The following is a 15816-nucleotide window of genomic DNA, read 5'->3' as shown; positions in this document are numbered from 1 at the left end:
CTCTAGCCCACTCAGGGGCTGAGATGTGGGGACAGTGGCGTGGATAGTGGCGTTGTGAAGAGACTCCGCCTCCTCGGGTCAGAGCCGGTCTAGGACAGCGTACTGCTCCCCGGACCACCCACATGCACCCAACCGTGAAAACTGCATCTTTAGCCAACTCAGGGTCTGAGATGTGGGGACGGTGGTGTGGATAGTGGCGTGGTGGCGAGACTCCGCCCCCTCAGGTCAGAGGTTGTGGGGGGCAGGTCAGTGATTGCCAGGCCATCCCAATGCACCCCTCATTGGAGACCATGTGTCTATAGCCCACCCCGGGCGGACCAGTAGCTGTGGAGGTGTTGCAGTAGGTGTTTGTTATAAGTACTGCTAGTACTACACTCAAAAATAGATTAGACTACTCATCATAACTCATAGTTTTATTGAGTTCAATAGCTGAAAGAGGAGAAAATATATTAATATGAGTTTGCAGCCTGAAAAAGAGTGTCATTCTGAATATTTATTTGAGGAAGAAAGAAAGAAAGAAAGAAAGAAAGAAAGAAAGAAAGAAAGAAAGAAAGAAAGAAAGGATGGATGGATGGATGGATGGATGGATGGAAGGAAGGAAGGAAGGAAGGAAGGAAAGAGAAAGAAAGAAGGAAGGAAGGAAGGAAGGAAGGAAGGAAGGAAGGAAGGAAGGAAGGAAGGAAGGATGGAAGGATGGAAGGAAAGGAAGGATGGAAGGAAGGATGGAAGGAAGGAAAGAAGGAAGGAAGGATGGATGGAAGTAAGGGAAGGAAGGATGGAAGAAAGGATGGAAGGAAAGGAAAGGAAGGAAGGATGGAAGGAAAGGAAGGATTGAAGGAAGGAAAGGAATGAAGGATGGAAGGAAGGAAGGAAAGAAAGCAGGAAGGAAGGAAGGAAATAAGGAAGGATGGAAGTAAGGGAAGGAAGGAAGGATGGAAGGAAGGATGGAAGGACGGATGGAAGGACGGATGGAAGGAAGGATGGAAGGAAGGATGGAAGGAAAGAAAGAAAGAAAGAAGGAAGGGAAGGAAGGATGGAAGGATGGATGGAAGGAAGGAAAGAAAGAAAGGAGGAAGGATGGAAGGAAGGATGGAAGGAAGGAAGGAAGGAAAGAAGGAAGGAAGGGAAGGGAAGGGAAGGAAAGGAAAGGAAAGGAAAGGAAAGGAAAGGAAGGAAGGATGGAAGGAAGGAAGGAAGGAAGGAAGGAAGGAAGGAAAGAAAGGAAGGAAGGATGGAAGGAAGGATGGAAAGAAGGAAGGAAAGGAAGGAAGGAAGGATGGAAGGAAGGAAGGAAGGAAAGGAATGAAGGATGGAAGGAAGAAAGGAAGGAAGGAAAGGAAGGATGGAAGGAAGGAAAGAAGGAAGGAAGGATGGAAGGACGGAAGGAAGGAAAGAAGGAAGGAAGGGAAGGGAAGGGAAGGAAAGGAAAGGAAAGGAAAGGAAAGGAAAGGAAAGGAAGGAAGGATGGAAGGAAGGAAGGAAGGAAGGAAGGAAAGAAAGGAAGGAAGGATGGAAGGAAGGATGGAAAGAAGGAAGGAAAGGAAGGAAGGAAGGATGGAAGGAAGGAAGGAAGGAAAGGAATGAAGGATGGAAGGAAGAAAGGAAGGAAGGAAAGGAAGGATGGAAGGAAGGAAAGAAGGAAGGAAGGATGGAAGGACGGATGGAAGGACGGATGGAAGGAAGGAAGGAAAGGAAGGAAGGATGGATGGAAGGAAGGAAGGAAAGAAGGAAAGGAAGGAAGGATGGAAGGAAGGAAAGAAAGAAGGAAGGGAAGGAAGGATGGAAGGATGGATGGAAGGAAGGAAAGAAAGGAGGAAGGAAGGATGGAAGGAAGGATGGAAGGAAGGAAGGAAGGAAGGAAGGAAGGAAGGAAGGAAGGAAAGAAGGAAGGAAGGAAGGAAGGGAAGGAAGGAAAGGAAGGAAGGAAGGAAGGAAGGAAGGAAGGATGGAAGGAAGGATGGAAAGAAGGAAGGAAAGGAAGGAAGGAAGGATGGAAGGAAGGAAGGAAAGGAATGAAGGATGGAAGGAAGAAAGGAAGGAAGGAAAGGAAGGAAGGATGGAAGGAAGGAAGGAAGGAAGGAAGGAAGGAAAGGAAGGAAGGAAGGATGGAAGGAAGGAAGGAAAGAAAGAAAGAAGGAAGGAAGGATGGAAATAAGGGAAGGAAGGATGGAAGGAAGGATGGAAGGATGGATGGAAGGAAGGAAAGTAGGAAGGAAAGGAAGGAAGGAAGGAAGGAAGGAAGGACGGATGGAAGGAAGGAAGGAAAGGAAGGAAGGATGGATGGAAGGAAGGAAGGAAAGAAGGAAAGGAAGGAAGGATGGAAGGAAGGAAAGAAAGAAGGAAGGGAAGGAAGGATGGAAGGATGGATGGAAGGAAGGAAAGAAAGGAGGAAGGAAGGATGGAAGGAAGGAAGGAAAGAAAGAAAGAAGGAAGGAAGGATGGAAGTAAGGGAAGGAAGGAAGGAAGGATGGAAGGAAGGAAGGATGGAAGGATGGATGGAAGGAAGGAAAGAAGGAAGGAAAGGAAGGAAGGAAGGATGGAAGGAAGGAAAGGAAGGAAGGATGGAAGGAAGGAAGGAAAGGAATGAAGGATGGAAGGAAGAAAGGAAGAAAGGAAGGAAAGGAAGGATGGAAGGAAGGAAAGAAAGAAAGACGGAAGGAAGGATGGAAGTAAGGGAAGGAAGGATGGAAGGAAGGATGGAAGGAAAGGAAGGAAAGGAATGAAGGATGGAAGGAAGGAATGAAGGAAAGGAAGGAAGGAAGGAAGGAAAGAAAGAAAGAAGGAAGGAAGGATGGAAGTAAGGGAAGGAAGGATGGAAGGAAGGATGGAAGGATGGATGGATGGAAGGAAGGAAAGAAGGAAGGAAAGGAAGGAAGGAAGGAAGGAAGGATGGAAGGAAGGAAAGGAAGGAAGGATGGAAGGAAGGAAGGAAAGGAATGAAGGATGGAAGGAAGAAAGGAAGAAAGGAAGGATGGAAGGAAGGAAAGAAAGAAAGACGGAAGGAAGGATGGAAGTAAGGGAAGGAAGGATGGAAGGAAGGATGGAAGGAAAGGAAGGAAAGGAATGAATGATGGAAGGAAGGAATGAAGGAAAGGAAGGATGGAAGGAAGGAAGGAAAGAAAGAAGGAAGGATGGAAGTAAGGGAAGGAAGGATGGAAGGAAAGGAAGGAAGGAAAGGAAGGATGGAAGGAAGGAAAGAAAGGAAGGATGGAAGGAAGGAAAGGAATGAAGGATGGAAGGAAGAAAGGAAGGAAGGAAGGAAGGAAGGAAGGAAGGAAAGGATGGATGGATGGAAGGAAGGAAAGAAAGAAAGAAGGAAGGATGGAAGTAAGGGAAGGAAGGAAGGAAGGATGGAAGGAAGGATGGAAGGAAAGGAAGGAAGGATGGAAGGAAGGAAGGAAAAGGAATGAAGGATGGAAGAAAGGAAGGAAGGAAAGAAGGAAGGACAGAAGGAAGGGAAGGAAGGAAGGAAGGAAGGAAGGAAGGAAGGAAGGAAGGAAGGAAGGAAGGAAGGAAGGAAGGAAGGAAGGAAGGAAGAAATGAATATGGATTAGTCATAAAAGGGTGCCTCTACAGAGAGCCTGCACATGTCCCCAAATTCAAATCCCAACTGACACTGTGAGCATCCTCTCATTCACTTCAATGGAAAGGCATGCCGGCTTCAGACAGCTCTCTCTCAAAAAGTATAAAGGTGCCAGCCTAGATATTGACACCATAGGAATCCCGAGAAAATCATGAACATTTTAGGCTATGATATGTCTGTGTAGCTTAAAAACTGTAGGCATGGCGACGAGTTAGAAAAAGGGTAAAAATGCAAAATTAGCAGCTCAAAAGGTAGAGTGTGGGCCCATACGTTTCAATGGAGAGCGCAGTTGCCAAACAAATCGTCATACAGCGAAAATTATAAGTCACACGGCTAAGATACTTACATTGTACGAATCAGCACAGTTGTGTGAAAGTTTTGATGTATAATATGTGTGTGAGCTTTCAAAACTGTAGGAGTGCCAGCAGTTTACAAAATGTGTAAATATTTTAAAAGCAACAGCTGCCACCACTCTAAAAACATAATGATACTGAACATTCCACCAGCAGTTTCAATGGCACAAAAATGACTATTAAAAGTTAAATTACTAAAAAACTATAAAAAATATAAAAAATCTGAATACATCCGTTAAAGAGCTAAACATCGTGAACATTTTAAAGTTTGAATGAAGTTTCTAGCACAAAGTATGAAGAAGTTATAAAGGAGACAAAAAACGGGGAGAATAATAATAATAAAGAAAGAAATAGTGGGAATATCACAAGTTGGGCTAGCTTTTACAAGCTAGCCCACCTAATAATAAAGAAAGAAATAGTGGGAATATCACAAGTTGGGCTAGCTTTTACAAGCTAGCCCATCTAATTAAATCACTTCAAGTTGATACAAATTAATAGATAAGAAAGCAGCACAGGTTGACTGTCCCTGTCTTTTTTCATGATATCAGAGTGCATTTAGTAGAAAATAGTTTGTGGGATGTTCCAATCGCCCTGGTAGTTTTTGTATAATCCTGCTATGTGATGGATAATACTGTTTTTTTTCGTTTGCTTCAACACTCAAATAAAAGAGAACACATAGTTAGTGAAACCTGACACTCGAGGGGCAAAACCTCAGCCCAGATGTGCAGGTAACTTATGATTTATATGTAGGCTAATACCATAGGTTCCAGGCTAAGAAAATGTAACTTTTCCTAATACAGTGTTTATCTGATTTTTTTTTTATAAATCAGATATGATTTTGTTTTACATACATAGAAACATAAGACAATATTGGGCGTAAACAGCAAGAAAAAAAGTTGATATGGGTTCTTCGCATTGCTAGACTGATACATTACATTACCGCTCGGCCACCGGCGGGACAGTAAACCCGGCAGGAGAAGTAGATATAAAGGGAAGGAAGCCGGTCCAAGTATGGCAAATGTTGTTTTCTTTTAATATGTGTATCCGCCCACTGATTCTGATCCGCACCAACATTTTATGTGTTCTAACGTGGCCCATGCTACACCACTTCACAAAGTTTCATGAAAATCGCACTGGTTGTTTTTGTATAATCCTGCTATGTGACCGAACAAACGAAATAACACACATGATGGAAAATATACCCTCCCCCAGTGGTCGCTGGGCGGAGCCAAATATAACCGCACGTGGTAATGGGACAGGTTGCTACAGTTCCTACATAACCATACTCAGGACGTTTCAACCTACAGTACAAGGTCTTCGTCAGGTAGCCTAGAGTTCTGGGTATTTCACAGGGAAATCCCATTGGAAATCTCGTGGGATTTCAGACGGGTGTTATTTCATTTTAGTGATGCACCACCGCCAGGTGGCGTCTTTGAGCAGATTTAGTAGACTTGGCTCACAGTGTATGTCTCCTATAGTCTACGAATGGAGACAAGCCTGATCATTGCATCATTAAATTCTTTAATTTAAATGCTCTGTTGTAAAGCACTTTGATCTGAATTTATCTTTATGAAATCAGAAATCATGTGATGTCTGTTAAGTCATGTGTGTTATAGATTTATTCTAATAATTAAGAAAAGAGTAGTTCAGAATGCCAAGTGTGCCTAGGGCTAACTAAAGGTACTGGATAGACATGCTGACAACGCCATCTTTTTTATGCAAGAGGGGAGGTCCTCAGGACTAAATAAGGCCACACAGGTTTAATATGAAAGATGAGGACATGAACCCAATTTGTAAAAAAGTACAAAAATACACCTTTATTCTAATTACACATTATAGACCAACAATGCAAATAGATAGAGAAATCCTCACAGGCACGACCTCACGTCGAAGGCAAATAAAGCAGGCGAGGGCAGGGCGACGGGCTGTAAAGGAGGATGCTACCACCTGAATCTATAGAAGCACACCATGATTCTGTGCCAGCAGCCCCACACAGTACATGGCAAACAACACGGCAACCACACAGCAAGTCACGGTCACACACACACCCACACACACAATCAGTGGTACACGCGTCACACTCCACCCAGCGCAAGGAGACTTATGCCCGGCTAGCTAGTCTACCTCCTCCCCGCCGCCACCCCCCACTCAGAAGAAATACAAAGATGCACTACGACCGCGCGGCTGATCAGCTGGTTCAAGGGAGAAGGGCAATTGCTTACTGAGACCTATATTCTATCCGAAGCTAAACTAGTTGTAAACATGAACATAGAATTCGCTTAAACTTAAGAGAAGACAAGGCTAAGCAAAGCAGCAGTTAACGTTAGCAGTCCTACGGGGACAAACAACCAAATTAGTCGCTGACCATGAACTGCCACTGCTATTCTATGGTCGCAAAACTCAATTTCTTTAGCCTACCTGGTTCTGGTTTTTGAGCGGCTAGATAGCGGCCACGGACCTCGTATAGGCTCTTTGCACAAGCTCCACTACTTCCTGAAATTCTACAGGCATACTTATTTCCTGTCCTATACCATTGGATGTAAGTGATTAATCAGGTGTGATCAGGTGTGCCGCAGAAGAACCTTCTTAAGGAGTTAAGAAGGGTCCAAAGTAGAGGTCAGCTATGACGAAGCCTTAAGAAAAGAGTGTTTCCCGAGCGCGTTCTTAGAGCCCTTCTTAGTGCCCTTCTTAGCGCCGCGCTAAAGAAGCTTCTTTACAGGAGCTGTCCACCACCTCGGTACTGAAATCAAATCAATCGATGGCAGGCTAATCGATTGTTCCATATAATTGCATGCTCCCAAATGAAATTTTTATGTAACAAGTAGCGTCCTACTTAATGCTAAAAATGATCACGCGGGGAAACAAGGCGCCTGAACGCGATTATAATACTAATTGCGAACTGAATCCACACATCTCCTATTTCCCTGCTGTTCTGCCGACCTATTCTAGGTAGGATAACGTTATGTCCTATTAATTTGCAATGTGTATGTAATGTGCTAAACAAATTAAATAGCATTGCTCGCATTGCCCACTACAAATAGGAAACACCAGTGATAGGCCTACTATACATACTAAACTAAACTATACTAAACATCAACTGATGCAAATAATGTCCAATAACTTGGGAAAGAATCTGAAAAATAAGTAACTGAAAACATGACACTGACAACAATGAAATATAACATTACATGATGCCTTGACCCCAACAAACATAGTGGGGAATATAGATATGCAAGGAGAGCAGGAGTTGAAGCCATGCCCACCAAATATCAACAGCTCACCGATGCACGGGACAATGCGAGACCCTGTGACAGGTAGGCTAGAAATAATAGGCCACAAAGGACACATTCAAGATGGCACAACAAACTGCATGTAGCCTATAAGCAACAAACCAGGCGAGGTCCAGCCTGGCTTATGTGCGTGGCTGGCTTGTTTCTGTTCAGGACTGGTCGAACAGAAGCTAGTCATGCCACTGAAATAGCTGTGAATTGAAATGACATGAAATAATGTCTGATAAATTAAGATAGGTCTTGTCGACTGGACACATCAGTTCCAATGCTTCCAATTCTAATCCAGCACAATAAGAGCAGGATAGCCAGTTAGCTCATGAGCTCACAACAACTAGCAGCAGCTTCCATAACATTAATGGTAGCGGTCAGTGGCTAAAGCAGATACACTGTAACGTTAGCTATTTTGCTGCAATTGGTTCAACTTCTGTTTCTGGACAAAGGTAAGGGATAAAAAGATTGGAGTGAAAGGATGAACGTGTGGAGGTTTGGGGTATAGTCCCATAAAGTCATCCCCACTGGGGCCTTGAACTAGGGCTGCTCGATTAATCAGATTTTAATCTAGATTAAGATTTGGGCTGTCAATGATAATTAAAACAAAATAATCGTCATAAAACGATTTTGCGCACCCTACACTGCAGAGCTATACTGTGCTTGACCCCTCCCCCACCCCCCAAAGCCCCAAAACAAACACTTTAGTTCAGAGTGAGACGAGTTGTCAAGCGAGGCGCACGTATGCTCCTCTCGAACAAAACACGACAAGAAGAAGATTATGGCAGCAGAAAGAGAGCCGCTGGTGGACAAGAGAGCTAAAACAACGTCAGTGGTGTGGAAACACTATGGGTTTGCAGAGACAGATTTTGACCAAGTTGACACGGTGTGTAAAATTTGCTACACAGTCGTAGCTGCCCCTCAAAGCAACACGACAAATCTTTTTAATCACCTGAAGTCGTCACACCAAGTGGTCTATGACCAAGCAATAAAAGAGCAAAAGGAGAAAGCCCTCTCGTCACTGCAAAACAGTAATCTATTCAGGAAACCCTTTATAACGCAACCACATATTCCACCAACTCCCGTAGACATAAAGAAATAACGCAGGTCATCACATTCTTTATCGGTAAAGACCAGTGCCCAATCAACACCGTCAACAACTCCGGATTCAAGAAAATGGTGAATACTTTGGACAAGCGTTACGCCTTGCCATCTCGTCACCATTTCAGTAGAGTTGCACTGCCTGCTCTGTGTAAAGAGTGTCGTGAGGGCGTTGAAAATGATGTGGCTACAGCCGAATATGTTGCCACTACAAGGGACCTCTGGTCAAGCCACACCATGTAGCCGTACATTAGCCTCACACTACATTTTATTAACGTGGATTTCAACATTAAAACGAAATATATATCCATCTTAATTGATCAGTTTTGGCACTTTTATTTATTTATCAAGGTCAAGGTTCACTATTTGTCTCCCATGGGAGAAATGTATCTAATCCAAATAACATTGTTAAAAAGAAAAGCCACTGTCAACATTTAATAAATTAATTGTTATCAAATTCAATGTATAATTTGATTTGTTAAGAAAAAAAATTAACTTTTGATTTAAAAAAAATCGATGAATAATCGTGTTAAATAATCGTGATCTCAATATCAATCAAAATAATCGGGATTATGATTTTTGCCATAATTGTGCAGCCCTACCTTGAACCCCTGTGTAGTGGGGTAGGACATGACAACACAGTTCTACTGACCATTGTCTGCTGACCACAAAACAGTTCTGCTGACCATTGTGGGACACATCTCCCTCAGGTTGGAATGTGGGATCTTGATAACAGATCCTCAGAAACACACTCTGGTCTCCCCCTTCCCCCCGCGACCAGTAACCAGGCCAGGCCACATTCCACATGCCAGCCCAGGGAGGCAAAGAAAATGCCATTCTTTGTCTTGTTTTCTGTAAATAAAGTGACATTTCTTTATCCCAACCATGGATGCAAACATGTGAATAAGCCCGAGAGCAGAGGTTTTGAATGAGATATTTGCAACTTGTGAACTCTGAAACTGAAACTTTGAACTCCGCGAACATCAACTTCGCGCAGCAACGCTACTATCACTGTTCCAGCAGGAGCGCAGGCGCGCTGCCCCCTTCATCAAACCGAGCGACCATCAGATCACGTGCCTCCTCCATTCTTCGAGCCGACCGGCCAACAGCTCCGGACACCGTGCTTTCAAACACACCGCTACTAAGGTTGCATCCATCAATCTCCTTTGATTGTGGTGTGAGATGCCAAAGTGTTGTTTAAGGTTAGAAGATTTAGGATAGGCTGTGATGACATCCATGACATCATTCTTTTCATTCTTGCTGTGTTTTCATATTGCCAGATTTTTCCATCTATTATTGAATTGTGTTAAAATATGATCTTGATAATTGATTAGTATAACTTATAAATATTATTCACTTTTGACCACGTCCGAGCGTCATCACATTATCTTAGGTCACTTGAGTCAAGAACTCCTCCTACAGACTGAGATTGATGAATAAATTAGACTATTGATAAAGGTTATCTTGCTTCTCTGTACATTAAACAGAGTGGTGCCCCATATATGAGTTGATTTAATGCATTAAATCCATTTTCCTTCATATTTGTGATAACCACGTTATAATCATAAATTATACCGGTCATAGTCATAGTTCTAACCCTAGAACACGCTACACTCGTCTCCCGGGTGGTAGTCCTATGCTCTCACCACTACTCTACTTGTGCAGCGGAGATCGGCGGGTTGGTTTTGGTGTCGTTCTTCCAGTCCCTAGTGTGGGTTGGGGTAAGAATAAGGGTTGGGGTTTGGACAGGATCTGACCTATAAGGTAAGGGGTAAAGGTTGGAGTGAAAGGATGAACATGTAGACGTTTGGCATATAGTGCCATAAAGTCATCCCCACTGGGGCCTTGAACCCCTGTCTCCTGGGTGGGAGTCCTATGCTTTCACCGCTACTGTACTTGTGCAGTGGAGATCGGCAGGTTGATTTTGGTGTCCTTCTTTATTTTGGTGTGCTGGGACTGCTGCCTCTTGTGCTGCCAACAGAGGTCAACATTGACCGGAGGGAGGAAGGGAGGGAGTGATAACCGGACAAACGCTATTCTAGGTGCGCTGGCTTACAGCCATGCACAAAAAAACACTGTCTCTTGTGGTAGCAACATAGAACTGCAGGTCAACAACCCGACGGATGAAGGGAGGGAGGGAGAGACAACCGGACATTTGCTATCTTCGGTGCGTCGCCACACACAAAAAAAGAGAAGGCTGGGGAAGGGAAAAAAAAATTCTGGGTATCATTCTAGGTAAAAAAAAAAAAAAATGAAGCTTTTAGCCATCAAGTTTTGACCCATTGGGCTCTTTTTGTTTTAGAAGCCACCGGGAGCCATATAAACCAGGTTGAAAATCGCACTGTGGACGTGCCTCGGGGTCATCCAACGAGAAGGTCACTCCCTCCGTCTCTCTCTCTCTCCCTCCATGCTCTCAGAAGCCAGCCATAATAATAATTCCTTCTCCCCCACCTCTCGTCCCTTCCATACGCGCAGTTTGACTTTTTGATCAGGGGGGGCAGTCAGTCCCAGCCCCCCCCCCCCCCCCCATCAAATAGGGATTATAGTGGTATAAATACGAGCCCTGCACGGACATGGGAATGCGCATATTCTGTTACAGCTGCATGATTGACCCACAACATTTAAAAACATAGTGCTTATTATTTCCAATATCCACGTTTCGTTCAACTGCGCCTCCGCTGCGCCGTCCATTAGCACAAAAATGTGGAATTCGTTTCAATATAGCCTAGGCCTACTTCAAACAATATTTTCCAATAAATTCTTCCAAAAACTAAAACGGAATGTATGCTACGCCTTTCATGCTTCAATGTCGGGATGTGTCATTATAAACAGCGTATTAGAATCCAGCAATTGCCTCTTCACATGTAGCCTATCTGCATTTATATCAAAGAATAATCACCAAAAGAATAATAGTGCGGGCATAATCAATTTACAACTGGACAATGGATACGTTGCACAGATGTGCAGTATCCAACAGTTCGTTCATGGCTAGCAATGGTAGGCCTACAGCTATGGGATTAGCTCATGTTTGGGTTGCTGTCAAAGCTGTCACTCTTATGTTGCTATAGCCGAAATTATCAGAAGAATATGAACATTCAGTTGAAAGTTTTCCATCCACCCATAACTGGATGAGGAATCAGCACAATCAATTCTCACGCAAGCAGGAGCCGTTCAGTGCATTTCTCTGATCCGGTCGCAACCCAGTCTCTAGAATACATGTTTTGGACGCGTTGCAGACAGTTTGCGCATCTGGCCACCAGGGGGGGCAGTGCCCCCCCTTGCCCCAGCCAATCTGCGCGCCTGGTCCCTTCCCTCTTCTGTCCAGTAACCTGGAGGGCTTCCTGGAGGAGTTTGCGGATATCGCCAAAGCGGACCAGATCAGGAAGCTCCACGACATGCTTGGTCCACACACGCTCAGAAGGCTGTCTTCAAAGACATGCCCTCCAAGACTGAGCTCATTGTCAGGGTGGAGCTCAGCCCCATGCAGAACTAATATAAGTGATGAGGAGAGGGAAGGAGACAGAGAATGTTTCCTTAATTTTTTCTCGAGTTTTTGGAACCCTGTCAAGAATGTGTGTTCCCCACTTTTATGCCTTTAAATCAGGGTTAGAGTATTCCAGGAGTGTGGTATCAATTAGCTAGTGAGGCGTGTTGGTAACATGCTACTTCTTGCTTTGTGTGACCCCAGGAAGTATTACAAGTTCATCCTGAACGTTGAGGCCCTGAACACCAATTAGAGGTAATCAAGTGTCTCATTCTCTCTCCTCTCCTCAATCTGAAGTTGTGTGGTTGTTACCCCCCACTAGCTACATATAATCACTCTATGTTTGAACTTGTACTACAGGCGAGATAATCCTTTTTAATGAACTCTCTCTCTCGTTCCCTTTCCTAGGCGTGATGTCAGAGTTGTCCAAGACTCAGGTGTCTAGATCTACCTCTACAAGCACATCAAGAGGAGCCATGACAACCTCTACTGTACATCTCTGCTGAGGAACAGAGAGATCAGACTAAAGACCCTCCTCCTCTCGATCACTCCCTATCATCACCTCCAACACCCTCTCACCCCGGCTCCCACCTGGAGACAGAGACATGGACAAGCCAAGACCGTACAACTGACCAGTGTGGGAAGGGCTAAGAGGACAATTTCTGGACGTACCACCATATTCATACAAGACAGAAGCCGTACCACTGTTATCATTTAGTAACTTGAACTTGATCTCAATGACATTTGGGCTTGATGTGTAGCTGTGGTTTCCTAGCTTTTAAGTTAAAGTTAATAAAAATCCTTAATTGGGATACAGTATTGTTGCAGGGCACTTGATATACACCCACTAGAGAGGTGCATACACTGTCTTAGTTTAGAGTGGAGTTGCATTTGACAAGTTCAGTGGAAATAAGATGTGAGTGTTGACATGCATTGCACTGAGTATATTTGAAAATAAACTTTGAAATTATGAATTACAGAAGCAATGGCATTTCATCCTTTTTTAATGCACAAAATGTAAGTGTATGGTCAGGATTTAGTAAGTAAGTGACCAATCAGCATGTAAATAAAAACGTGCAGACCACATATATTGTAGGAAGGTAACTATAGCAATAAATATGTGTAGACCACGTCTCAGCCAAGTATGTCTATGACGTTACATCCTGCTGACATCATCACAAGGTGCTCAATTTACATAAATGATAAATGGACTGCACTTATATAGCGCTTTCATCCAAAGCGCTTTACAATGGCCTCTCATTCACCCATTCACACACACATTCACACACCAATGGCGGCAGCTGCCATGCAAGGCGCTAGCCTGCTCATTGGGAGCAATTTCCTGTTCAGTGTCTTGCCCAAGGACACTTTGACATATGGACAGGAAATAATGGAAATAACATTTTTAGCACGCAACTGAAACGTGGAGTGGACGATGCGACACCTATAGAGCACGTTGCTACGACGTTCCCGCAACTGGATTGTGCTAGTAGGGAAGGTTCTAGCCTGCTCATTAGGAGATCATTGGACGACCCGCTCTACCTCCTGAGCTACAGCCACCTCAGAGTACTCAGGAGGTATCATATGAGAGTCTCATGCTGTCTTTTGTTTTCTGCCCTGACACCAGCGATCGATTTTGATGACTGGAGTAAAGAGTACGACTACTAGATGCTGAATGTCCAAATATTCACCCTGTGGGATGGTGACAGAAGACTGGATAACAGAATTCATTCTGCACTCTTGTGGCAGTGTAATATCAGATTCTACTTACCTGGAGCAGAGATCAACCACAGATTATGAACATCATAACTAAATATTATGATCATTTGTTAGTATTGGTCTGTGTTTGTTGTCCTGTCTACCCTGTGTTTAGTGTGTCCTTCCAGACCCAGCTCTAGCCACTATGCCCCATTGCCCAAAGCAAGTATGTGTAAGCTACCTGGCCAATAAACTGATTCAGGTACTAGCCTCACTCCAGTCCCTGTTCCACTCCTAGTGCTCCCTCCTTGTGTTTTGCACTCCCCAGTTCTAGTCCTATGCACCGCCTGGGTCCTTCCTGCATTTTGGGTCTACCTTGTCCACCCTCAAACCCTAAAGGCCCATTCAAACGCTACGCAAGCTATGCTAGCGTGAGCTACGCAAGCTGCGCAAGCCCAGGCGAGGTGATGTTGACGACGTGACGTTGACGATGGCACCTTTGGGAGCAATTACAACTGTAAGTCTTTGGGTAAGTCTCTGGGTAGCTTTGGGTAGCCTATCAAATCAATTATTTTCTGTTCTTTATTTGTATTTAATTTAGTTAATTTCTTCACTTTGAGATTAGGTAAATGATGGTACTTTGTATTTATCAGTGACAAACAAAATAAAATATTACATTGTGATTCCCTGTTGAAACACAATGTGAAAAAGTTTGGGGGAGGGGGCACTGTATAAGATATGTAATACAATAATCTTGGATGACATTGGAGGCAGTCCTCTGTTCTCAACCATTTTGTGTTTTGGGTCTCTTCACCACTTTATATTGGAGGTGATTCAAATAAAGTTTACACATTTCGATTTTGTCGTATTGGGGTCTCTGGCCTTTGGGGGGTTTTGGAGAGATTAAAAGTTGATGTACTTTGCTTCCTCTCATAGCTGGACGAGTCTGCTGCAAGGTTACAACATCACCAAGCATAGTTCTTTTTATACCTCAAGTCTGTATAAGGCGTTGTGATTAAAATTGAGACAGCTCAAATGTCAGTTCATGACATTCAATCATTTCTATGGTGAAGAGTTATAAAGTCTATTCATATAAAAATAATTAGACTTCCAAATTAATCTTAAAACCTTGTCTGGAACATGTGTTGTTGTGAATACTTCAACTATGTTGTTGATATTCATGGCACAGCACTGGTGAGCTTGTCCATATATTCAACATATTTATTGTGGAATATGTAATCAATTTACTGTAATTCTTAATTCAGAGCAGAACACGTATACATTTTAATCTAAATTGAATGAGTTAAATGGAGTCATTGAGAGGCTGCTGAAGCACACACAAAAGTGAGCTCCTCTCACTTCTCAGCACTGATAAATGAGTGACTCTCTTCTTGGCTAGTAAGCTGTCTTGCACCCCGCCCCAACCCCCTCCCCCCACCCCCACATCAACTGTAACTCCTCCTCTCTCACATTTTGACATTGATACTGATAGATTTACCTCTGAGATCATACAGGGATATCAACCCTGAATGAGCCAATCATTGCTTTGGCCCAAGGAGGGTGCTATCTTGTGGAGCTTGTGGAACATACCAAATTAGACTTCAACTCAGTGGATCTTGTAACAGCTCAAATCAAGTTACCAAAATAAATGCTGCTGTATCAGGCCGACTGACAGATATTAATATTTCAAACAATTTGTGACAGCAATGTCATCCAAGGCTTACCAACAGGGCTGAAAATTAACACCTGCTAACGGCCAAATGCAGGTAAAATTTCCAATTGGCGATTAGATTTCGGAAGGATATCTGAAAAAAATATATACTTGGCTGGTAGGTTTTTTAATCTACAGTCCCCTTGGCAGGTGACACACCGTGAGCCAAAAAGTTAATTTTCACCCCTGCATACCAAGCATTATGTTTCAGATCCAGGGATTCAGTTTATTCAATATTATTTTTAGTCTAAGCTGTTTATCTTAAGTGGAGATTTATTTGAACGGCTTAGTCTTATGTTCGCTTCTGTATGACCTACAACATATCTAACTTTTTCTCTTGCTTGGTTAAACCAAGGTCTTCTGTATTCCATAAGATTGACGTAGCTGACTCCTCATCAGGCCTCAACAATCATGCAAACCTGCTCACTAAACCACCTCCACTACAGTAAAGGAATATTGGGTGACATATCCTTGTATAATCAAGTATTAAGAGGCAAAAATGACTACCCAATTTGCAGTATAGTACATGTAACTGAAGTAATGTCATTATCCCCATGTCCTTGTCTTCATGCTGTTGAATGTCCCTATAAACTCATATAAATCTAGCC

This window comes from Borostomias antarcticus, assembly GCF_949987555.1.
Source record: "Borostomias antarcticus genome assembly, chromosome: 24".
Lineage (NCBI taxonomy): Eukaryota > Metazoa > Chordata > Actinopteri > Stomiiformes > Stomiidae > Borostomias > Borostomias antarcticus.
This window is presented reverse-complemented; position numbering follows the sequence as displayed.